Source organism: Phascolarctos cinereus, unplaced genomic scaffold (genome assembly GCF_003287225.1).
Source record: "Phascolarctos cinereus isolate Bilbo 61053 unplaced genomic scaffold, phaCin_HiC Scaffold_7;HRSCAF=346, whole genome shotgun sequence".
Taxonomy (NCBI): Eukaryota; Metazoa; Chordata; class Mammalia; order Diprotodontia; family Phascolarctidae; genus Phascolarctos; species Phascolarctos cinereus.
This window is the reverse complement of record NW_027556180.1, coordinates 178274756-178300766: the sequence shown is the minus strand read 5'-3', so window position 1 is coordinate 178300766 and position 26011 is coordinate 178274756.

Genomic DNA, 26011 nt, shown 5'->3' with positions numbered 1-26011 from the left:
CAGAATTTCTAATTCAGTATTTAATTGGGGATTTTTAATTTGTTCTTTTTCTACATTTTTTAGTTACATGCCCAATTGATCTCTTCTTTCTCTATTTTATTCATGTAAGCATTTAGAGATATAAAGTTTCCCCTAAGAACTGCTTTGGCTGCATCCCATAAGTTTTGGTATGTTGTCTCATTATTGTCATTCTCTTGGTTAAAGTTATTGATTATTTCTATGATTTGTTGTTTAAACCACACATTCTTTAGGATTAGATTATTTAGTTTCCAATTAATTTTTAATCTATGTTTCCGTGGCCCTTTATTATGTGTAATTTTTATTGCATCATGATCTGGAAAAGGATGAACTTAATATTTCTGCCTTTCTGCAATGGATTATGAGGCTTTTATGCCCTAGTGCATGGCCAATTTTTATGTAGGTGCCATGTACCACTGAGAAAAAGATATATTCCTTTCTATTCCCATTCAATTTTCTCCAGAGGTCTACCATATCTAACTTCTCTAGAATTCTAACTTCTTCCTCTTTTTTTTATGGTTGGATCCATCAAGTTCTGAGAGGGGGAGGTTGAAGTCATTCACTAATATGGTTTTGCTGTCTATTTCTTCCTGTAACTCACTTAACTTCTCTAAGAATTTGGATGCTATACCATTTGTTGTGTATGTCTCATATTGACATTACTTCATTGTCTATGGTGCCTTTTGAGAAGATGTAGTTTCCTTCTTTATCTCTTTTAATTAGATCAATATTTGCTTTTATTTTGTTTGAGGTCAGGATTGCTAGCCCTGCTTTTTTTTTTAACTTCAGCTGAAGCATAATATATTGTGCTCCAACCTTTTACTTTTAACCTGTGTGTGTTGCTCTTTTTCAAATGTGTTTCCTGTAAACAACATATTGTAGGATTATGATTTTTAATCCATTCTCCTAACCACTTCTGTTTTATGGGAGAGTTCATCCCATTCACATTCACAGTTATGATTACTTTCTGTGTCTTTCTCTCCATTCTTTTTCCCCTCTGTTTATGCTTTTCTTTCTCCTTTCTCCTTTTCCCTCCTCACTAGAGCTTTTGACTCCGTCCCTCAGTTCTTCCTGCAGGGGTCTGCCAGCTTACCTGGTGCTGAGCTGGGGTCTTAGTAGTGGTGTCTGGCATGTGCTGAGGCGAGGTGGTGCCTTTCTGCACATCCCTGGGGCTGTGCTGAAGCTTGGGGAGTTCTGGCTGCTGGAAGACACCTGCCCACCTGGGGCTGTGCTGAAGCATGTGGAGTTCTTTTGCTGGAGGATGCCTGTCTTCCTCAGGGCTATGCTAGAGTACATGGTGGTTGTCCAAGCTGGAGTCTGCTGGTTCCCCTGGCTATGCTAAGGCACATGGTGGGTCCTGGTGTTGACATTTGCCTGCTCCACCACTCTGGGGCTCAGGATCTCCCACTGGTTTGTTGAGGTAAAGCCTGCCACATACTTGGTGGGATGCTTCCTATTCTGGATTATGCTCCCCTTTTTCCCAAGTGATATAGACCTTATTTGCCAATCCTTTAAGTCTCCTGGATCAAAAGATTGCTCCTCCCTGTCTTTCTGCTGGCTCCGCTATTCATAGATCTGTTCTGGGGCACTGTTTTCTGGGTATTTGGGGATGGGAATAGGAGACAGACAGCAATCTACTGCTTACTCCACCATCTTGGCTCACCATATACTCTTTGATCCAGTGACACTGGCCTTCTGGCTATTTCCGCAAACAATATGCTCCATTTTTTGTATTTTCTCTGACTATCCTTCAGGCCTGGAATGCTCTCCCCACTTATTTCTGCCTATTAGCTTCCCTGGCTTCCTTTAAGCCTTAACTAAAATCCCATATTCTACAGGAAGCATTTCCTAAATCCTTTTAATTCTAATGCCTTCTCTCTTTTGTTTCCTAGTTATCCTATATGTAGCTTATTTGTATTTGTTTGCTTGTCTCCTCCATTAGATTGTGAGTTCCTTGAAAGCAGACACTGCCTTTTGCCTTTTTGGTATCCTCAGTGCTTAGCACAATGCCTGGTACATAGTAAGTGATTATAATTGTTTATTGACTGACCCTCACATCATGAACAGTTTGTACAATAAAGGAAAAAATGTCTAAAGAGCCAGCTGCCCTGCCCCCTGAATTTTAGTCATCTAGTTGCTGCAAGTATTCTCTTTCCAGTCCTAGACATCTCAAAAATTGTGATATGGTCCCTAGCCTCATGAAGTTTATCATTTCATAGGACAAATATGATACATATGCAAATAACTAGAATATATAATTTAATAAAATAAGTATAAAAGATGATAAAAATCATAAAATATATAAAATGCAATGCATAATATATAAATATGATAGATGCTTAATAGATATAAAATAAAATGAGGTCTGAGTAAGACAAGATTATAACTTTAACCATGGCAGCCTGGGAAGATTATGTATGTATAATAGAGAGGGGGAGAGAGAGAGAGATGAAATAGACAATAGAGACAGGAACAGAGATAGAAAAGATGATATAGAAATAGATGATAGAGATAGATAGAGACAGGGTTATATATAGAAATAGAGACAGAGATAGATATGGAGATAGAAAGATATATGTAGTAAATGGTTGAATATAAATATTCTAGACAAAGTAATATGCCCCTCAAATAATATAAACCATATTTTGAGGAGACTAGACCTATGATTTTATTGGCATAGGGCTCTCCTGATAAGGAAAACTCCCTTTACCACTGAAAATCTACAACTACTCTGCAACTTGCTGTTTTAGAGTTATCTGGAGGCATGAAAATAGTAATTGCCTCATCAGCAGTAACATAGGCAGTGCATATTTAGAGGTGGGATTTGAAGGTGGGCTATTCTGAGTGAAACATTCTCTCCTCTGCTCCATGCTGTCTCTTTAAATTATAAAGTAGATGCATGTTTTGTAACATAATTCACTGAAGATTTCCTTCAATTTCCTAAACTCATCAACTTTAGTTTTTATTATTTAGTCTAAAATATGATTGGCTTCCACACAACATTTCAGGAATTCAGCTAATGAAAAGCAGTGAAGTGCAGAAAGGGATAATATTTCCTTCAAAAGACTAGAAGCTTCCTGAGGGCAGGATCTGTTTTGTTTTTTTTTTCTTTTTTATCAATCACACCTAGTACTGTACTTGGTATGTAATAGATGCTTAATAAATACTTTGCTGAATTATATTAATCTAAAAACATTGGGCTTGGAAGATCTCGGTTTGAATCCTGATTCTGACATATACTAGCTGTGGGCACAACCTCTCAGCCCTAGTTTTCTCCTTTACAAAATAACATTAATCTCCCCACCCCCACTCCCTGACTTATAGAATTGTTGTGTGGCCTTGGATACATTAAGGAGCTATGGAAGTGTGTTATTGCAGTGTAAACTTACTGGTGGAGAGACATCAATTAGAAAATTTCCCCATAATGTAATTCAGGAAGTAAGGGATAATTTTAATATATGATACTAGAAAACTCATGAACATACAATTTGCAGGTCACTGACAATACCATCTTGCCCGTCTTTCTACCTCTGGTCCAGTACAGGAAGAGCTAAGCTAAAATTGCCACTAGAAAAAGGACCAGATAACCTGGCTTCCTTTGATGAGAATAGAGTATTAGGAAAGATTAGGAATGAGGTCAGGGATAAAGGAGAAAGTCTAGTCCCAAAATCTCCTCCACTAAACTGCAGCTTCTGTGTTGATATTTCTGCATAGGATAGTGGTGTGTTGTTGTTGTTATTGTCATTGTCATTGTTGTTGTTTGGAGAAACAGTCCTTTCTTTGGCTATCCAGTGGAGGAAAGCTTCTAGCTCCTAGCTTCTGTCTCATACTGCTGCTCCGTTTTCTATTTTGTGCTTCTCTTACCATGACTACAGGTTCTGGAATGCAGTGCAGTCAGTGTTAGAATTAATCAATCCTTATAAAGCATAATGTAAGTCAGTGGGAAAATATATTTCTATTTACCTAATTTTCACTTTACAGGGCAATCATTCAGAAATCTATTTTATATACTGAGGAAAACCTTCAGCATACAAAGACATCATGGAAAGGACTAATTTCCGTTCCCACACATCAGCCTTTTCACCTACTTTTGCTCACATGTTTAGTAGTATGCATATATGTGTATACACACATATTTTGGTATAATTAAGTGGAAAAGTTTAAATCACAGATGATTTCATATAACATCACTGAAACATTGGCGTTTGGGAGTTTAATAGGATTAAAGATGAGAATGGAAGGGAATTGTAAGAAAGCATGTTTTGAATTTATTGTGCGGACATTTAACTTCATCAGTGTAGGGAGTTCTCAGTGTGGAAATTCTCTCCACTGATTCAGATTGGCAACTTGTCACTAAAATAATCTTGAAAAGTTGTTTGGGGTTTTGCGAAGTTAAGAGATTTGCCTATAGTCACATAGATCTTGTGTCTCAAAAATGTAATGCTTGCTCTCAGGTATCAGAGGTTGGCATTGTATCCACAAAGCCACACTGCCTTTCATCACTTTTTTTAATAATTGCTAATAAATTAACATTTTGCATTGCTGTAGTAATCACATTTGGATGGGTTGATTCAAATGGACCCTAATACTATACTACTATATTCAATTACAAAGAAAACAATCCCCATAATTATACATTTCTACATGGTTGGGTATGCTGATAGTTAAGCTCCATATTGAAATGAAGAACTAAATATGTGACCTGAACCTCAGTCTAGATTTCAAAAGGAACCTTCTTTAAGATTCACACTATTATTACTAACATTATTATACTTTATTACATAGCATCATCATCATTGCTGTTTTCGTTACTAATACTACTGCTAATCAGCTGACCCCAGTGCTAAATTCTTGTAACATTGTCGGCCTCCCTTGCCAAGAATATAACAATAATCTGCTGTTGGTATAGAAATCTCCCACTGATAATGTCACTCTCTTAGTGCTGAACAAAAATTGTTTTCGCCAATCCATACACCATCTCCTAAAGCAATTCTGACTCGTCACCAAGCCTGATAGCTCCTCAATCAACAGCTGCTTATTAAGCATCTGCCCTGTGCCCAGCATTGTGCTAGGTGTTAGAGGAGGAGGAGGTTGCAATGAAAGTATAAAACATGGTCCCTGCCCTCTAGACCTGTCAATATGGTGGGAGAGCTGTGTCTATACACATGGGAGAGGCAGGAAATCCTACAAGTTCTAAATAGATGAAAATATATTATTAAGGTTTGCTATACATCATAGCATAGCAGATAAAGAACCAGTCTTTGAATCAGAAAGACCTGCATTCAAGTTCCATTCTCTGATACTGTTGTCTTGATTATCACACTAGTGAAACTGATATACATTGTAGAAAGAGCTAAATATTAGACTCAATGTCTATAAATCCTAATCCCTTCTCTGACACTGACTTGTTCTGGGACTTCAGTTAAACTGAGTTAACTACCTCAATCTCTACTTCAGTAAAATTTACAAGGAAATCTGATCAAACACTCGACAAATATTAGTCCCCAGATGCTAAAAGGATAAATTGGGTCCCAAGTCTTATCAGTACTGAAAGAAATCATTAATGACTTTATGAATGGATATCAGCTGATTCCCTAGCCTCTAAAACACTGGCAGCGAAAATGCCGTCATGTAAAGGAATTCTATTATGAAAACATATTTCAATTGTGTGTATGTGGTATTGAACAAGGGAGGTTAAAGTATTTTCACCAATCCCCAAACTACCTTCACAATAATATAGGAAGGTAATCTTGGCTTTGAGAGTGGAATGCATATCCTCCACAATATAATCCAGGAAATTTTCTTTGATGCCAGACCATTAGGCAGAGTTTCCAAGGATGTCAGATCATTGCTGCTCCCCTTTCTCCCCACTAAGAGTGCAAATGTCCAATTGTCCTCTGGGGTATTGGAACCGTGAATGTCACTTCACTTTACTTATTTCATTTGGTTGAATATATTATGTCTCTGATCAGTGCAGAATTCTGAAGATAGTGTGGCTCTGTCATCTTCATCAATATCTTCTTTTACCAGAAAAGATTCTGGGTGGAGCACCACTCTCTGGTTGCATGTTTTTTTTTAATTCTATTTTCTTTTCTGTTCTTTGTCTTTTCTGTACTCTCATTCCATCTGCTTTTACCTCTCTTCTGTCTTTTCTTTGAGCAAATGAATTTTATTTAATTATAGAGCTAGATTTGAACCTCCAGAGATTGTTTAAATTACCCTTTTGCCCCCAAGCAGTACTCTATCGGAATTATCCCAGACAGAATCTAACATGTTTTCATACAGAATTTTATAGTGGGAGCATGTTCATGAAGAGAAACCTTAGACGGCATCATTCCTTTTACATTGTGGTCAGAAGACAGACAACCAGAAATAAAGATCTGGTAAATATCTCTGGGGTTTGGCCTCTGTTAATGGCCAAACTAGAGTGTTTAGGAGCGCAATCAAAATTGTACATATATGTATGCATGTAGTATGTATAGAGAGAGATTTAGAGATGTTGTGTATATAGAATGAGAAATAGATTTTAATAGATTTGATGTACATATATGTAATATGTTGCATATACATACATTGCATTTACATGTACAATTCATGTGTATCATGTGTGTATTGTTTACACATCTACAAATTTTGTATATGTATACATTTTATATGCATTTAGCTCACATTTATATAGTCCTTTAGAGTTTTTACAATGGTGAGAGATTGGTCCAGTAAGTATTAATGTAGATCCAGATAAAGCATTTATCATCAGAAAAAAAAAAAGCTCTTCCTTCCTCCCTTGGACACAGGATGTCAGGTAAAAGCAGGGAAAGAATCTTTTATTACACAGATAATTCAAAGCAGGAAATCTCCTGTCATGATGGGGACAGCCTCTGGGCTGTACAGGGCAGAGGTTCATCTAACCTCTATAGCTTTCCAGCTCTACAGGTGAATTTGGCCTGAAATAAAAGTATAAATTATCAGCACAGTGCACGGGGATTTAGCCTTCAAATGTCCCCCAATTAACCTTACACCCCTCCCACTGCCTGCAATCATCATATGGAAAATGGGTCCCTGTGTGGCCTGGCAGAAGGTAACACAAATGTTTCACTGACTTTTGAGCTGGAAAAAAAAAACAAACTGTGATATATAAAAGACATAGCAGTTTGGGGTTTTTGTTGTTTCCTATGGAAGGTGTATGATTTTTTCCCCTCCCCTTTTTTTTAAGCAGTTCTAAGTTTTTCAACATTGTGGCCTTAGGAGGTAATTTACTAAATAGGACAAAATTAGCTGATTTTTGGACCATTTAAAAGAACGTTTCTTTTGAAAGCATATAAAATGTATTAAAGCAATCTCCAAAGTCTTTACCCCTGCTTGAGATTTTAATTTACTTGGAGCTAATAAATTATCCCCCTCTCAGAAGCTATTGAAAAATTTCAGTTAAATCCTTTTTAAAATTTAATGTGTTCAATTGAATCCCGAGCAATTTAGATACACACACTCACAGCTTGGGGTGGTCAGTCACCAAGGGGAAGGCTGAAAAGGGGTCAGATTAACACTAACCCCTCTGCCCCTTGGGATTACCTAGGTGGTATTAATGAATGTGATTTCCCCATTCCCATCCCCTACCCAATGTGTACAAGTCTGATTGTTGGGTAATTACTTTTCCACAACAGCATTAACAAATGCCCCCTTTTGGAAGGCCAGAATCATTTTCTCTACAGCTGGAGGAAGCTGCAATAGTGAGGAAGAAGAGGAGAAGGAGGAGGTAGTGTAGAAGGTTGCAAGGGTTGGAGGGGGGAAGGGAGGAAAGGAAAGAAGCCTGGTGGCTGCAATCAGGCAAGTGAACAGCTGATCTGGGTCACTTTGGTAGTCAGGTTAGCTGGAACACAAAAACTCACTTCCTCTCAGACAGGGCTCTGCACTACACCTGCACACTTATCAGAAATATTTTTTCAGGCTATCAATTATTATATTTGAACATTGCATCCTAGCTCGAGGGAGCCCTTAGCAAGCTGTAGCAAAAATCAATCCAGTTTTACAACTTTTACCTTGGCAGGCCTCCAACTCTTTATCTACCTCGCCCGGTAATTTAAAGATGCCATATCTCTTTCAGGGGCACAGATAGATTCAGAAGTGTGACACGTCCTTGATAATGATAATAATCATTTTTTTAGAAGTTTATGCTAGTTAGTTTGTTCAGGGGTTAATTCTCGTGGTAGTTTTGGCTCTAAGTGGCAACCATGGCATTGAGTCATAATTGCCACAATGACTTCTATGCTAATTGGTTTTCCTGCCTTCCTTTTCCGTAGTGTACTGTCAGTTTTGTATGACAGCAGCCATGAGCACTTATTTCATTTGATCGTCTAAGAGAGCCGAGTGCATTTTTAAATCACAAATTGAGAATGTGCTCTGATTCCCATTTGGATAAGCTTCAAGCCAGCCAGGCTATGAATCTGAACTTGCCCCACTCAGCCTTGGCCCCTTCTCATTCTTGGGCAGCGCAAGCCATCCTGGGAGTGCCAAGCTCTTGCTACATCCCAGGCCAGAGTAGGTCAAATGCATCGATAGATGCCTGCACATATGCTCAGAATATTTCGAGGACAGTCCGTGTGACTGGCACCAACCGAAAAGGTTACAAGCCCACAGTGGCGCTGTTCTCAGACCATATGGTACTGCTCTGGGGAAAGTTTACTGCCTCTCAGATGGTGGGAAAATTTGGATTGCAGCTGCTGGCCTCAGATATGGTTAAGTTGGTGTAGGTGATAAAAGCACTTGGCAAAAGCTGGGCTTCGGAGGAGCTGTGAAGGAATCGGCATAAAAGGGGAAAGCCTACCTTAGAACTGTACTTTGAAAAAAAAGTCTTTTAAGGTTTATATAGAAGCCACCACTGTCTCCGTTCCTTTCGTGAATCCTCGTGTAAAAGCTCACTGAGATGAGCCAATAATCAGATAGGGTCAGTTTTCATTTTTCTTATTCTCCCACTTGCAGTTCAAAATGTGTTTCATCTAGTTTTTGCTAATCTCATTTCTTTAAGTTTCCTTGGAGCATTAAACTAGAAACCCAATGAGTTTCTCTTGGTTTGTGTCCTGCAGGTTTATACTAGATGGTAGGGAAGTTGTAGCCACCTGCAAAAAGGTATCACAAGATCCTCCATTATAAGCTAGAAAGGACATTGGAAGCAATTGAATCCAAGCCAAAAATTTTACATATGAGTCCCAAAAAAGTGAAGCAATTCCCCTGAAGTCTGAACAGGTAATAAGGGACAGAGCTTCTGGCATCAAACCCAGTCCTCTTGCCACTGTACCAGAGAAGATATACAAAACAGCAAAAAAAAAAAAAAAAGGGGGGGGAAGGAAAGGAAGAGGAAAAAAAGAGGGAAAGAAAGAGGACATTTCTTCTTAGAGTATTCTTAGACCACATCTTAGCTAGTCACAATCAGGAATAATGACACAGGTGGAAACCACAAATTAGCCACAGCTTACGCATATTTTTTTTAGTTCTTTGTTGGAGGGCTTTTTGTATGAGTTTAGGGACAGATTGTAATGGCTTTTACTGTTTTGTTAATCAGGCTTCTTTTTCCAATGACAGTCCTATGACCAGATTCATTAATGGACTAATGAGGAGATATTTTTCAGGTTTTGAACTTTAACAGATAAATGGCATTCTTATTCATTAAAATTTGAAAGCAAATATAAACAACAAATAGTCTGATGATGGCTGCCTCATTTTAATATTTATGTAGAAGTCTGGTGAATCATAAATATTGATTTATGCTATTATCTCTGTCTACTCTGGCTTTTAATAAATGTAGAGATCTGGTAAACATTACTGTGACTATTCGTTATTTAGTTTTGAACTTTGAAAAGAGAAAATGTATTTCTTCATTAAAATTTGAAAAATGTCTCTTGTTTTTATGAATTGAAATTCTACAGATTTCTCTCTCTTTCTCTCTCTCTCTCACACTCTCTCTCTCTCTCTCTCTTCCACCTTCCTTCCCTCCCCCCCCACAGAGAAAGAGAGAGAGAGAGAGAGAGAGAGAGAGAGAGAGAGAGAGAGAGAGAGAGAGAGAGAGAGAGAGAGAGCATTCTCCATCGCTTACTCTGGCTTTTATAGATTCTAGATAAATACACACATCTTTCACTTTTCGCTAATATTAGACATATAAGAATGAAGCAATGAGAGAGGAGTGAAAGAGGATTTTTTTCACTTATAACTATTGCATAGTTTTCTTTATTTCCTTTTTAGGTAGGAAGGGGGAAAGAGAATTAAAAGCAAAGGGTAATAAAATGAAAAATATGTATGGGCTAGATTAGGATAAAATAGTGAGTAGAGAAAGAGAGAAAGAAAGAGAACATGGAAGAGATGCTAAAGACCTGAGTTTAGATTCTTGGAGCTAAAAAGGACTTAAGAAATTGTCTCTATCAAATTCCCTCTTTTTACAAACAAGTTAAGGAAGTCCCAGAACAGGGAAATAATTCATCCAAGGTCATAAAGCAAATTATTAGCAAAGCCAGCACTTGAATTCAGGTTTCCAGATTCTCCAAACCAGTGTTCTTTCCACAATACCATACTGACCAAAGAATTCTCGAATAAATCTAACCCCAACTAATCCCAAAAGTTCTTCAGTATTATCTCTCATATCTTTCAGTTAGTGGTGTGCTAGAGCTAGCTTATAAACAAAAAAGTATATCATACTGTTTTCAGAGAACTAATTGTTAGGTATTTACTAGGACACCTCTGCCTCTATCCCTTTTCTTCCAACCCCACTACTTTTACCCATGTAAAGGTCCCCATCACCACATACTTGGACCAATTTGATAACTTCCTAGTGTATCTTCATGCTCTGATTCACTTTAAATAGCTAGTCCATTGCTGGATGGGTCTTTTAAAAAAATAATCAATGTTCATAGATTTTAGAACTCTTTCAACCCAAACCCTTCCTTTTACCTCAAAAATTGAGGCTCAGGGTAAGAAAGTAATTGGCCTAAAGACCTACAGGGAATGAGAATTAGGATACAAAATCAGGTCTTATGGTTCTAAATCTAATCCTCTTTCCACTATTCCACACAGACATTTTTTAAATTTTCAATTCAATAAATGTTAATCCCGAGAACTATCTTCTCCCCCTTACCTACTGCTAATTTCCCTTATTCCCTTATTTGTCCTCAGCCAGGGTATTCCCTCTAATCCCAAGTTTTAATACCCACTCTCTAGGTAGTCATGAGATCCCCAGCTCCAAGGATATGTCTACATCCCTAGCATCCCATCTCTTTCCTCACCTCAGCCAATCTAGCCAAAGTTTAAGCAGGAATCTTTATTTTGAAGAGAAAAACCTAATTTCAGAAATAATTTCTAAAGTTAAAGCTAATAAAGAGACTACATAAAAGAAAGGGATCTAACAAACATGGAGTGGCTCCCATGTTTAGGCATCTACTTTATCTTTCTTGGTCCCACCATGGGACCCAGAAGCCCATGCAAATGTTTTCTACTCCAACCCTGGATCATAGGTTCATAAAACTTAGAAATGGAGGAACCTAAATAGATCATCTATTCGAGCTTCTCCATTTTGCAGGACTAATTTAGGGCAGTGGCATTTCCAAAGCAGATAGTTTGTAAATAGCAGAGCCAAAAGCATGGTACAATATTTAAAGATGAAACTGAATCCCATCATATCTGGCTTCGCTGGAGACAGAGTCCCCACAGACCCAGGTTCGGAATGAGAAAAATTGTCCTGCAGATAATACCAAATTAAAACTGGGACAATGTTATAACAACAGCAACAACAACTAACATTTATTATGGGGTTTTTTTTGTTGTTGTTGTTGCTGTTTTTCAGTCATTCAGTCATGCCTGACTCTTTGTGGTCCCATTTGGGATTTTCATAGCAAAGATAATAGAATGGTTTGCCATTTCCTTCTCCAATTCATTTTGTAGATGAGGAAACTGAAGCAAACAGGGTTAAGTGATTTGCCTAGGGTCATACAGCTAGTAAGTGTCTGAGGCCAGATTAGAACTCAGGAAGATGAGTTTTCCTAACTCCAGGCCTGGCACTCTACCCACTGCACCACATTTATATAGTATTTACTGCATGTCAGGTGCTATGCTAAATGTGTTCCAATTATTATCTCATTCGATCCTCACAACAACTCTGAGACCTAGGTGCCGTTAGTATCCCCATTTAACAGATGAAGAAACTGAGGCAAAAAGAGGTTAAATGACTTGCCCAGGGTGACTCCACTAGTGTTTGAAGTCAAATTTTAACTCAGGTCTTCCTGATTCCAAGCCCAGCCCTCTATCCACTGTTCCAAATAGCTGCTGTATAAGTATTTATGAAAGGTTATAAATAATTTTTTTTTATAAATTACATCATATTTTAAGCACACTAATTTAACACATTTGCTTTTGGAATAATCATTTTGGAATTTCAATTATCAACCTCCCCTAATTTTTTTCCTGCCAGGTTTTCTTAAAGTATGGATAATACCTATATATCAGAAGGTGAGTAATTAGTATATCTAAAGGAATCAACGAAGGTATGTGAAATTACTTTGTATAGTGGTATGCTCAAAGTTGATGATGATGATGATGATCTCATTATCATCTCTTAAATGATTCAAACCAAAGAAAACCCCTGAAAAAATCAGAACTTTCCAAATGGATTATATATACTACATTGAAAATCTTATGGGGTTATAGTAATAGGTTGGGTACTATATAATTAAAGTGTCCTTCTACATAGGAAACTTACAGCAAGCAAAAGTCACACAAACATATACACATTGAACAATATATATTGTGTATGTATATGTGTATCTACACACATATATATATATATATATGATATATATAGTTCAAGGATTATTTAAAGTAATTTACTCAAGTTGAGTTAGTTATAAAAACTTTAAGCAGGCTCCTTTAAAAAAATATATTACTTAGCATCTCCCTCAGCAAGTGTAATAAAGTAGAAGAATTAGATTTTTCACAAAGAAGGAAAAATGAAAATGATATAATCCGTCCTGTAAGCATAAACCACTTGCTCAGTTTAGCACACTGTTGGCATGCTGTAGGTGCTTACTGATTGTCTGCTAACTGACTGATTGCTAAATAATGATAGTAGTAGTAGCAGCAGCAGCAGCAATTTATATTTATAGCACTTTAAGGTTTCCAAGGTGCTCTATGTAAATAATCTCATTTGATGTTCACAATCACCCTGTGAATCAGGTGCTATTATTACCCTCATTTTAAAGATGAGGAAACTGAGGCTTAGAAAGAAATTAAATGACTTGCCCAAGGTTATGCAATTAGTAAGTGTGCCAGGCAGAACTGAAATCCAGGTCATCCTGATTGAATCCCATTGTTTTCTCCACAGAACAACAGAACAACACTGCCTCTCATGACATGTAGGATAACCTTCTCATTCTGAACAACTTAGAAGGACAGAAGTTTGGAAGCCCAGAAGACAGGACTAGTCAAATTTCAGTGTCAGGATCCAAAGTATCTAGCCACACCAATAAGCTAGTGTTCCCAGGGTAGGTGTCAGAATCATGAACCAGGAAGGATGCTTCTGAAGTATGAGCTAGGATGACTTGTTCTCCAAATCTAATTTTTTGTAAATTTCAGATTATCAGCAGTCTGACAACACTGGCACCTGTATGTCAGACTGGGAAAGCAAAGGCCCCATTCTCCCACTCCTACCTCAGCTTCCCTTGGGCCCCCTATTGTGATGATCTTGATAACAACTCACTCTTTCAGCTCTTTAGGGTGCTGCAAAATTATCATTTCCTTGAAGATGGTAACTGAATCTTTTCAAAGTAATATTCCTAGCTCCTAGCCTAATTTTTTTTAATTTTCCAAATAAAATATTGAAATTATGTTGGATCACTATGAGATAATAGCTATAGAAGAGATTATATGGAGGAATTTCTCAATATCATTTCTAACCACTCTATAGGAACCTAGTGCTTCTTGCTTACCCTGCAGTTTCAGTACAGCCAAGAGGGCCATGCATCCTGCATGCTATAAAAATATTTTGTTTTATTTTCCTAGAGCCATGGGCATGTTATGGGTGCAGAATTACAGTAATTAATTAATTTAAACAAGGGACCAGTCTCCTTCTCCTTCTTGGTTTCTTTCCAATGTTGTGCATGAAAACCTAACATTATAAATGGAAAAATAAAACCTTGCATTGGTTAGAGCATGGTGCTAATGAGGCCAGGGTTGAAGCTTCAATCCCCAAATGGTTCAATTAACTTTGCACAGAAAACTGCTCTACAACCACAGACTGTCAGCGCTCCTAACCCTACCAGTATTCTCACAAATGTGTGCCATCATTCACAAGAAGGGACTGGGTGAGAGAGTTTAGATGGTTCTAAATGCTTTGCACATAGTAGGCATTTAAGAAGGATTTGCTCAATGAATAAATGGTTTGGGTCAATCCATCATCATCAAAGAATAAAGCAATACAAACCTAACAGTTGAATGTTCTTCCTATAAAAGATGCACAGATAATATAAAAATACATATAGTTTTGTGTTTTATATGTGATATGTGTAATACATATGTAATATATAAAATAGGCACATTGATATGATTTGTTAACACTACCTTTTTCCTCATCTAATCTTTTTATCTCACTCTCCCATCTGTTGCCATTCTGAAAAATTCTTCCAGTAAATCTTTAGGCCTAGTAGAATTCCAGATACCTCATTAAAGACCATTGAAAATTCACCCGCAGCTTATTCAGAACTTCAAAGACGAGTTTCTATTCTGAATGGCACAATTGAATTGAAATATCCAGAGTCTACCCAAAGCCTGAACTTTCTGTGATGATTCAGTAAATTTTTTATAATAGCCATGCAAATTAAGTTACTCAACCAAAGTTCTAAAAATAATGAGATTACAAAAAAGTAAGTCTTTTTTTTTAATTAAATAAAATGTGTTGGACTCAAAGTATTGGCACTGAAATATAACTATATTTTTAGGTGCTCAAGGTGATGTCAGGCTCTCTGTTGGCCTTCAGGAGACTTTGATTCATTCATCAATAGATAAAAAGTGTATTTCCAAACCTATGTCTATATGTTTCATATATATAATTTCTATACAAGCCTGTTTCATAAAGTAATATAGAACAAGGTCAGTATTCAGCTCTAATCTTCTTACTTCCTTTCCCCTTCTCCTCTGCATCCCCAAGAAATTAATATAAACTCTGTTAACTAAACCAGTGGGAGTATTTACCTAGAAGCACAAGCCACAATCTCTGAGGGATATCATATTCCAAATACTATACTATTATTGTGGACGCCAACATCATAGACGTGCATTCATTCACCTGCTAAACGTTTCCTTTCTGTGAACGTGCGGTTCTTGAGGTGGGAAGGGATATCTGCAGGAGGTAGACATTCTGTCTGGATCCCAGGAACCTGTCTGCCACATCTGTAATGTTCTCAGCAGGACTACACTTCCATGTTTGTGTTTTGACTGAGCACTTGGAGTGGCTAGAGGAATGAGATGCAGATGATGGCACTTAGCACTTTTAAGTCCTGAGGCTGGAATATCTTTTTTTTTTCTTAAACTAGGGTTTCTGCAGAAAATGACAGCTTAATTTTTTTTTAAAGGAACACATAGGAACATGGCATCGTGGAGATAGCCTACGTAAATCTAAAGCAAAAGAAGGGAGAATGTGAGTTGCTGATGAAGCCTGCAGTAGCTTCAATCAATCAAGGAGGGCTCGCTGGAAGGTTGCCAGTCACGTTAGCTGTCACTCTAAAAAAATAACTGCTTTTAAAAAGAAAAAGATAAAGCATTGGTCACTTCTGTTATCAAGGTGAGGGTGAGCGCACTGCTAATGGGACTAGATGGCCCAAAGATTGAGTAGCTGAGATGGCCTTTCTGTCCAGTCAATGCCATTGCTGAGGTACTTGGGCCCTAACTCCTGTGGGTCAGACACATGTTCTCCATCTTTTTTTCTGTTTCCTGAGACAGATCTCTTTTCTCCGTTTAGTTGTATCCATTAAGGGCAGTGTACAACAGAAGCAGTGAAGTTCAAAATGCCATTGAGATATAGTGGGTCTGATTCCTTTAAAAAGCTAGGAAATGATCACAGTTTGACACTTTAACTAATATCCCACAGGTAGAGGAAGCAATAAAAACAATGGAATTTGATGTATAAATATATTCATATGTATGTAAATATATGTATATACAGGTACATATAGCCACACATACGTATACATGTATGTATTTTACTTATGTTTATACATACGTGTATGTATTTGTTCCAATGAAATAGCATGTCTGATATGAACAAGAATTGCGATTTCTTTCTCGAAGGGAATTAAAGGTAAAAAATATCCCCAACAAATATGTATGTTGCTACTTTCTCTGCAACATATAACCTTAGAGATTTGCCTGAAGAATTAAGAGGTTAAATGTCTTGTCCAGAGTCAAAGATGAAACTTAAATTAAGATCTTCTTCTAGGGTCAGTTTTTCATCCACTATGTTGTACTATGCCTCTTGCCTTTCTTCCCCACCCCTATTTGCTTCTCTCTGTCTCTGTCTCTCTGTCTCTCTGTCTCTCTGTCTTTCTCTGTCTCTGTCTCTGTCTCTCTCTGTCTCTGTCTCTCTCTGTCTCTCTGTCTCTGTCTCTCTGTCTCTCTGTCTCTGTCTCTCTCTGTCTCTGTCTCTCTGTCTCTCTCTGTCTCTGTCTCTCTGTCTGTCTGTCTCTTTGTCTCTCTCTGTGTCTCTCTCTCTGTCTCTCTCTCTCTTTCTTTCCTGTGTGTGCATGTGTCTATCTCCCCTTCCCCCATGAGATATATCTGTATCTTCACTAATATCCTGAATAGATGCCTCATTGTGACATGGAAGCAATCCTCAGTTCTTAAAAGGCAGTCAGTGTAGCAGAATGCAAGCCCTGGAAAGAACTATCAAGTAAGAATCAAGTTGGAGAGGTCTTGAGTGGGGCCCCAAAACTTCATGAAACTATTAACTAAGGCTTAGAGGGGTTGTACTTTGTACTAGTTGAAGAAACATCATATACGATGAAATGTTGTTTTCTTCAGGAAGCATATGTATGTGTGAGCTTTGTTATCTAAATACATTTCAGAAATGAGGAAAATGAGGCCCATGAGGTTGTAGTCAGAGTTGAGATTTAAAACGAAATCTGATTATAAAGCCAATGTTCTTTCTTCTATATACCACACCGAGTTTTTCTCTCTTAAAATAAAACCATGTCTATCTAGGAGTGAAAATAAGCTCATCTTTCTCATGGACCTTGGCCAGAATAGAATCATAAAATCAAAATGTTAGATCTGGAAATGACAAGAGGAACCTGGCCTTCTGCAGTGTTCAAAACTTCTTCATCTGTAAAATGGGAATAAAAATGTCATTCATTCGATAAGCCTTGAAATATTCATATTAAAAGTGCTATTTAACTGACAGGTTAAATTACATATTAAACTAGAATCAGTATGTGAAATATTCACATATTATTCAGTAGCCACCCATCAAAATAGAATCACACACCAGATATAAATCAGTGCCATTACTAAACGGTATTCATTATAAATCCCTCCATGACACTGTGCTATAATAATAAACACAGGTGCATTATAAACATATATATGATACTGGCACCAAAATACAGTGAAATAGGTTTAGGGACATAATAAAGATAGGCAATTCAAAACTACATGTGGCCTGGAAGGCAAACAGATGGGGGCAAGAGCTAATGACAACAGTGTCAGTCTTAACTGAATTTCCTGGCTTTTGTTAAGACAATGTCACTGTTAACCTTTTAAGAATTTTTAAATGATTGCATTTAAATTTTCTAGGTTCAAAAAGAAAATTTAAATTTACAAGTCTCAATTAGATTGATAGAAGGGAAGAGTGAAGCTTTTAACTGGTGATGCTGATCATGGCTGGATCTGGTATTAGATCGATCGCTAGATATAGAAAACATATATATATATATATGTCTATGTGTGTGTGTGTGTGTGTGTGTGTGTGTGTGTGTGTAACACATACATTTGAATAGGTGAAAACTGCAATGTGTTCCCTCTACTATCCAATGGTAACCATGCTTTCTCCCCAAGTGACCACAGCCTAACACTTGATCAGAGATCAGTCATAACATTTCATATGATTCTTTTTCAACTTTTAACTCAAGATAAGTGTGAAGTTGTTACATAGAAAAGAGTTATCATTAACAATTGATACCCCCACTACATGAACACACAAATACACAGAGAGATTCACACTTTGTTTAGAAATGATATTCTTTCCTACTCCATTTTGGAACAGATTATCCATTCACCCTACAACAAGTCAGATCTGCCCACTCACAGTCCCAAACAATTCAAGTCCCAGAAGTGGTTGGAGGTGGGAACACAGGAAACAGAGCTTCTCAGTGCCACGTGCCAATCACTGTGCACCTGCTAATGAGGCTGACATGTTTGGACGAAGCGACCCAATTTGCATTTGTCACAAGAGTGAGACATTAGCAGTGTGAATATTGAGAGGGACAGATGTGTCCCAGCAGGGCTGCCACCTCAGACAGCCTGCTGTGCTATCAACACCAGAGAGCCTGCCAGCCTGAGGGATGCCACCTAGCCTCAGAGGAGCTGGGTGATGCTGCCAGACTCAGAAGAAGAATAGAGGGACATATGTCCTTCAAGAAGGCCCTGCCTAATGGACCTGATATGTAATTGACCAGTCTCCACGTTGTGTATTGAAATCACCCTTGTGCTCTCAGGCCTTTTTAAAAAGATTCTCTCTTCCCCTCTTCTCTCTTCATTTTTCTTGAAATGCCACCATAGCGCTTTTCAAAGTTGCAAAGTAGTACATCCCACATAGTACCACATGCCTCTTTGTAACCTTCATTTGCTCCAGAATCTCCAAAAAAACTACTCTGCCCTGTCCAAAATAATATATGTAATTCTCCAATCTATGGAAATCACACTGCTATGGAACCCATTTTTTTCCATGTGGATTTATTTTAATTATGGGAAAGAAAATTTTTCACTATCTTGAACCACAATGATGAACTGCTGAAATATGTCATATACCTTTGTTGCCCCAATGAAGATTCTAAATAAATTATTTATGTGGGTTTCAGAATTTTGTTTTGGTTTGAATAGAGAAATGGTCATGTTACCCTCAGGTTGTGTATAGAAGTCATTTAGTATAGTGGGAACTGCTTTGTAGTTGGAATCTAGCATATATTTGGCTTTATTTGTAAGTTTGATTCTGTCCAGACCTGAGACTTTGGGAGAGGGGTGAAAAATCTTTCCAGGAATATTTATTGATAATTCTTCTGTCTTCTCTAACTTAGCCTTAGTAGTAGTTTGAGACCTGATTCTGCAACTTATTATTAGCTAAGTCATTTAACCAGAATAATGATCCTAACATTCCCTTTCTTGGGGCTATTGTGAGGCTCAACTGAAAAAATATATGTAAAATGTAAAGCATTTTAATATATTAGAATGTAAGCTGCTTGAAGACAAGTTATTACATCATTTCATAATTGTATCCTCAGAACTTAGCAAGGTGAGTAGAATATAGCAAGCAACTAATAATTATTTGATGAATGGTTGATTGATTTTGTAACCAAGAAGTACTATAGGAATATCAGCTAGTATTAAAAATATACAAAAGCAACAGGTGATTAACAATTAATGCTGGGAGTAGCTATTATTTATTATATTATTTGTGCTGGCAACTATAGTTATATCATTTCTCAATGCTATGCACATTAACAAGTTGGGGAAAATTCAGAACTGAGATCCCAGGGTTTTAATTGCATTTCCAGCAATAAACAAGCATCCGTAAGAAAATATCAGAATTTTTCCTTCTTATTTTTTCAGTGAGAAAAACCCTTAAGCACAATCAAACCAACAAATGGCTCTTTCTAGGTTGGTTTGAATTATTGGTAAACATTCATGGTGTGTGATGGAGAAAGTAATCCCTGTTTGCTACCTATATAAAAAAAAAAAAACAGAAAAGCATGTTGAAGAATTTTAGTAGGTTGCCTACAGAATTTTCAGGGATTTGATGTAGCTTGAAATTCTCTTCTTGAGTTTCAAGGCTTTCTCTGAGACTGGCCCAGCTATATGACATTGGACAAATCATTTAGTCTCAATTAAGAGCCTTGGCCTATTTTTTAATGATAATAATTTTTAAAGGTTTGGACTTTTCTCTATCAAAATAACCAAATAACTTTTTCCTCCTTCTCCTCTTCCTCCTCCTCCTCCTCCTCTTCCTTCTTCTCTCTCTCTCTCTCTCTCTCTCTCTCTCTCTCTCTCTCTCTCTCTCTCTCTCTCTCTCTTTCTGTTTCCCTTCTCATTTCATGAGGAGTTCTTTGAACTCCTCATGATAAATCTGAAACTTACCATCACAAATTTTCTGAGACTTCCTGACTCCAGGAATGACTCTTTATCCACTGTACCACCTACCTGCCCCATACTAACAATAAACTATAATAAATCAGTTGAGTTCTTATTGCCCGATTACTATGTGCCTAACACTGTGTGAGAGGTGATTAGAAGAGATATTAATTATCTGCTTTCTGTGAACTTTCAAACTAGTTAGGAAGAAAAGACTAAATAATGATGAATGAAACTTAATTAAAATGCCAGAAATATGTAATACATAAAAATAAGAAGTCAAATGTCTTTATATATTAAATATTCTTTGATCAATTATTTTGCTTTAAAAAAAAGAAATGTGTTCTGTGGTCTTGGGTTCAAACTCAAGTTCTGTCTCTTGTTAACCATGTGATCTTGGTCAAATCACTTCATCACGAACTTAGGTTTCCTCATTTTTAAAATAAGGGTGTTACGTTAGAGTCATAGGAATCAGAGCTGGAAAGAACCAGAGGGAGCATACTAGATACTAGCATTTGCATTATTTTTACAATGCTGGGCACATACTAGGTGATCCCTTTGACTTCTTCCAGATCATGATCTGTGATCTTTATCATCTCACAGGTGTGAACATTCCCCTTCACCAGTATAAGATCACAAGCTATCTCATCCTGTGTGATTTTTTTTGTCTGTACCCTTCCATAAATTCCCCATAAGAGCTCTACCCAATGTCCTGAAGGCATTCTTGCTAGTCTATAAATACTCTGTGACTATCTGCACCCAACTCAGACTTTCCAATTTTTATCAATATCTTCAAAATCCTTGCTATAAAAATCCCTGGCCACTAAAATAAAAATTAATCAAAACATCAACATACCTAAATAAATTTTTAAAGAATTGATCTGAATTCTTTCTGTGCCCCTGGAACCAAAACAAGTGCTCTTTCCCTTGAAATGGTTCAATTTGTTCTCTGTTAGAAGAAATATTCTCTCTGACTTTCATTTCTTAAGACACTACAACTCCCTGACTTCTGGAGCTAAGGTCAAGAAAATAAAACCTTTTTCTTTCAGTCTTTTCTACTGACCTTTTCTTGTTAGCATAACCCACCCGAACAATTCTGCAAGCTGCATTCTGTTGTTTTCTCCTGAACCCTGTGATCTCATAGATAGAAAAGTCTCACTTGGTAGGGGGATATTCCAAAATGAGAGGATTAAAAGGACACTGATTGCTTTCACTTAGATTTTTGAGATGAGCTTTTGAAGCAAAGAGAAGTCCATGGAGTTTTGGTAGAAAATGGAAAAGAGGATACCTTGGAAACAGAAAGAAGAAAAATAAAGAGGGCAGGTTATAGCAGAGGAATGAGAAGTGATAGAACTGAAGAGAGGCAGTGAAGTAGAGGGTAAGGCAAAAATGAATCCAGAGACAAGGAAGAGATAATCTCTGAGAGTCTATAAATCTCTCAGGAGCAGATTAATGCAATTACATCATTTTATCAGGGCTACATCGGAAACTCCCTGGAGAGCTTTAAGAAAATAGATAATCATCTATCTTGATTTAATTAAGACTTTTACCTTGCTGAAGGTAGGGGCATAAGGAATACAACAGCCTCCCCCACCAGCTAAATGAAGTCCAAAAGCCAACCTTTGAGTCATCCTGTTAGATAAAGACCAGGCCCAAAGCCAGCTCTCCATCCAAAAGCTGCTACTAGATGGAGAATTTGAATATCAACTAAACTCCAGTCTCATAGGAATCTTCCCTCTATCCACCAGCATGAATTAAGCCCCAGTCCTCAGGCTCGGGCTCCTGCCCCCTTCCTCTGTGTCTGATACTGCTAGACCCAGATAAGAACCCTACAACACATCCACTGGACAGTAATGATTTAAAGAAAGAGTCTGCCCAATACCACCCTGGGGGCTAATGGATATATTTTGTGAATATCCCTCCCCCCAAATAAAACTGTCATACTTTCCTGTTTTGTTGTGAGTTCCATATTTCCTTCTACCTATTCCTGGGGATCCCATTCTTCCTAAATCAGGGTTGAGACAAGGAGACTGGATGGATTATGTGATCTCAGAAAGGTTACTTCCAATTCAATTTAATTCAATTCAACAAACATTTTATTATGCATCTACTGTGTGTGAAAGTACTGTGCTAGAAGTTCTGGATAAAAAGACAAAGAAACAGAGCCTGTCCTCAAAGAGCTTACATTCTTTTTATTGCTATTGTACAACATTGTACCTAAGAATTGGACTCTACTTTTAAAACCTTATTGTAAAAATCTAAATGTACTAAAAAGGTAAATTAGGTAAAGATTATTTCCTTTGCAATGAGATTCTTAGCTTTACAAAAGTATTCACCATAGAATTCTCATTGGCTTGAAGCATTCAAAATATAATTCAATTTACAGAAGTTCAACTCATAACAGCTTTTCAGGAACCCATCTATCAAGTAAAATGTATACTTGTTTGTGTTAATTATTTATAATGATGTTCAAGCTTAAAGCTGAGGGATTTATATTTAATCTCATGTTAAATTCACACGAAGTTTAAAGGGAGGTCTAATTTAATGCTAGGAAAGAGACAGTAGGCAAATGTTCCTGTAAAATTAACTGTGTTGTAAATATGGAAAATTGTAGAGATTCCTTCTATTGCTTTCCCATTATGATTTTCAGTCTTTTAGTACACTTTTCTTCTTCCCCATCCTCCATGAAGTCTCCTTTGATCCCCACCCCCAGCTGAAGGTACTCTCTCCTTTCTCAAATTTTTCTACAATCTGGATCTCCCCTTTTCCCCCATCACACACACTCTCTCATATTTATGTATATACCTAGCATAAAGCCAGTATAAGTTAAGTATCTTAAGGAAATGGATTATCATTTCAAAAAAATATTTGCATCCCCAAAACCTAGTGTGAGACCTTGCACAAAGTAAGCTTTTACTAAATGATAAGTGAATCAAAATTAATTGCATTGCATTGTATCTAGTTAGGGAGGAATGGAATTTCAGATGATATTTCTATTCTTTTATTAACCTTTTCTGAAAATACTTGGAGAAAACCTCAAACTCAAATTGTTGCAAATAAGTCACAAAGTTATTGTATTTTTCATGTTACGTTGTCTTGCCAAACTTCCAAATAGCTATACGTACAGAAGAAAAAACTAGTTAAGCTACTTGGAAGAAATGTGTCTATGGTTGTGGCTATTAGCCTAATGAATTTGACTCATGTGGAATGTCATTTAAGATGCTTTTAGATGGAATTTTTACCATGGAATCACACAGGTTTCCTTATATATTTTTGCTCTCATAAAAAATAAACTGAGTGTACAGTGTTTCTTTAAAAATTTATCATATGTACTAATAATATATGGGACACATATGCAGAAGTATAGTACTAAGTTTAGCTTAGCCTTAGTCCCTAGCTGCTAGGGAGTTGACCTGAGATTTCATTGATAAAGGGAAGTCGTAGTTAGAGAAATTCCATATACAAATACAGGTAGACACTTTCTCTGAAACTTATGTTCTTAGAAAGTTACCTAGAGCACTTTGTGATTAAGTGTCTTGATCAGGGTGATATAGCCAGTATATATCAGAGGTGTGACTTGAATCCAGATGTTTCTGGGATCAAGGCCAGTTCTCTTTCAATTGCACCATGCTTAGTCCTTTCATATTTAATAGACCTTATTCTTTTTTTCCTTTTTTTTTCCTTTTGGAGTCAATCGAGGGGTAGGTGAGTTTCCCAGGGTCACACAGTTAGTAAGTGTCTAAGGCTATATTTGAAATCAGGTCTTCCTAACTCCAGAGCCAGTGCTCTATCCACTTTCCCACCTAGCTTCCCTAATAGAGATCATTCTTAGTGATACCATGTAGTTCTCTAAGTGAAATCTGTGGTGTCAGTGTATAGCAGGACTCATCACAATTACCAACTCATGACCAAACGCAGATTTAAACATCATTCTTGCCACTTCCTTCTTCCTTACCACCCTGTTTTCATTCAATCTTCCACTCATTGATTCTAGCATTCCAATTTCTCACTACATCTCTCTCTGCCTCTCTACTCCCCATTTTCATCACCTCTCACTTGGATCATTGTAATAGTGTTCTGCCTGTACTCCCTGCTTTAAGTCTCTTCAGACTCTAGCTGGAAGTGGGAACCTGCAGCATGAAGGCCACATGTGGCCTTCTAGGTCCTAAAGGGAAGCCTTTTGATTCAGTCTGATTTAGTCAAATGGTTGCACTTGAGGATCTAAAGGGCCACATGTGCCCTCAGGGCCACCGGTTCCCCACTCCTGTGAGCCTTATTCATTCTTCACACAGCTGGCAAAGCCATTCTTTTTATGAACATGAGGCCCCTTCTCATAAATCTTCATTGTCTTTCTCTTGTCTATTGATAAGATACCAACATTTTAGCCCGGCCTTCCATAATGTAGATCTGACCTTTCTTTCCACTCTCGTTTTCATGCTCCTCCTCTTCAATTCAATAAACATTAAGTTCCTACTATTCATAAGGCACAATGTCAGGCAACTAGTATATAATGATAAAAACAAAATATTCCTTGCCTTCAAGGAGTTTCCATTCTACTTGAGTTGGGGTGGGGTTGGGAAGGGGATTTTTCAAGTACTCTGTTCCAGTCCCACCGCACTCCTCAATGTTTCTCTACTTTATCACACTTCCTGCCCTCCTGTCTGTTGACCTTAAGGCCTCCAGTGGAGTTCTTGCCCCACCCTTTTCCCCCCTGTTCATATCCCTCTCCTTTTTTAGGGTTCAGCTTAGCTGCCCCCTCCTTCATGAAATTCCCTGATACCTCTAGCTAGGAGTGAATCTTCTCTCCTTTAATCTCTCAGAACACGCTGATATGTGCTAGGAATTTAATCACTTTCTAACATCAGTTATACTTAGACATGGATTTCTTCTTCCTCCTACAGGATCATAAAATCCTTGAAAAGAGGGACTATGTCATTTTCATCTTTAGATCCCCAGGAATAGCACAGTGCCTTGCATGGAGTAGGTATTTAATAGATATTTGTCGAAGTGTGTTAAAGTGTGGTAAAATTCAGTTCCTAGATTTATTAGTTGTTGTTCTTAATTAGCCTTGTGATTTCATTAGGATAGGGAGCTCCTTGTTAGGTAACTCTAAGTACCAGTGCAAATCAGGCAGCACCTGGGCTGCCATTTATAGTCTTTTGGCGTTACCTAAGGCATTAAAAGGCTAAGTCACTTGTACAGGGCCACACACTGGTATGTGTCAGAAGCAAGACTTGAATCCAAGGCTTCCTGACTTGACTGTCAGCTCCACACTGCCTGTGGTTCAAGTTCAAGTTCAGTTATATCTTTGGGAAAGAAAACTAATTAGAAGCCAAGAATTGTTAAAGCAAATGAAAAACATGGGAAATCTTCCTTAATAATATACAAGATAACATAGAAAAATAAGGATGTCATTAAAGACAAAGAGATGTGTCCTAGATATGTCAGCACCAATTGGCACTCATTAAGAAGTTGACATCATGAGGTTCAGCAGTCTTAAACAATAATCAGGTCAGGGAAATCTGTGAACATTCCATGACTCTTGAACCTCTGCAAGATCCTTAGCAGACCACTTCCTTACCCACTGAAAGGCCATGTCACCTGGTCTTTAGATAAGGAAATCAGT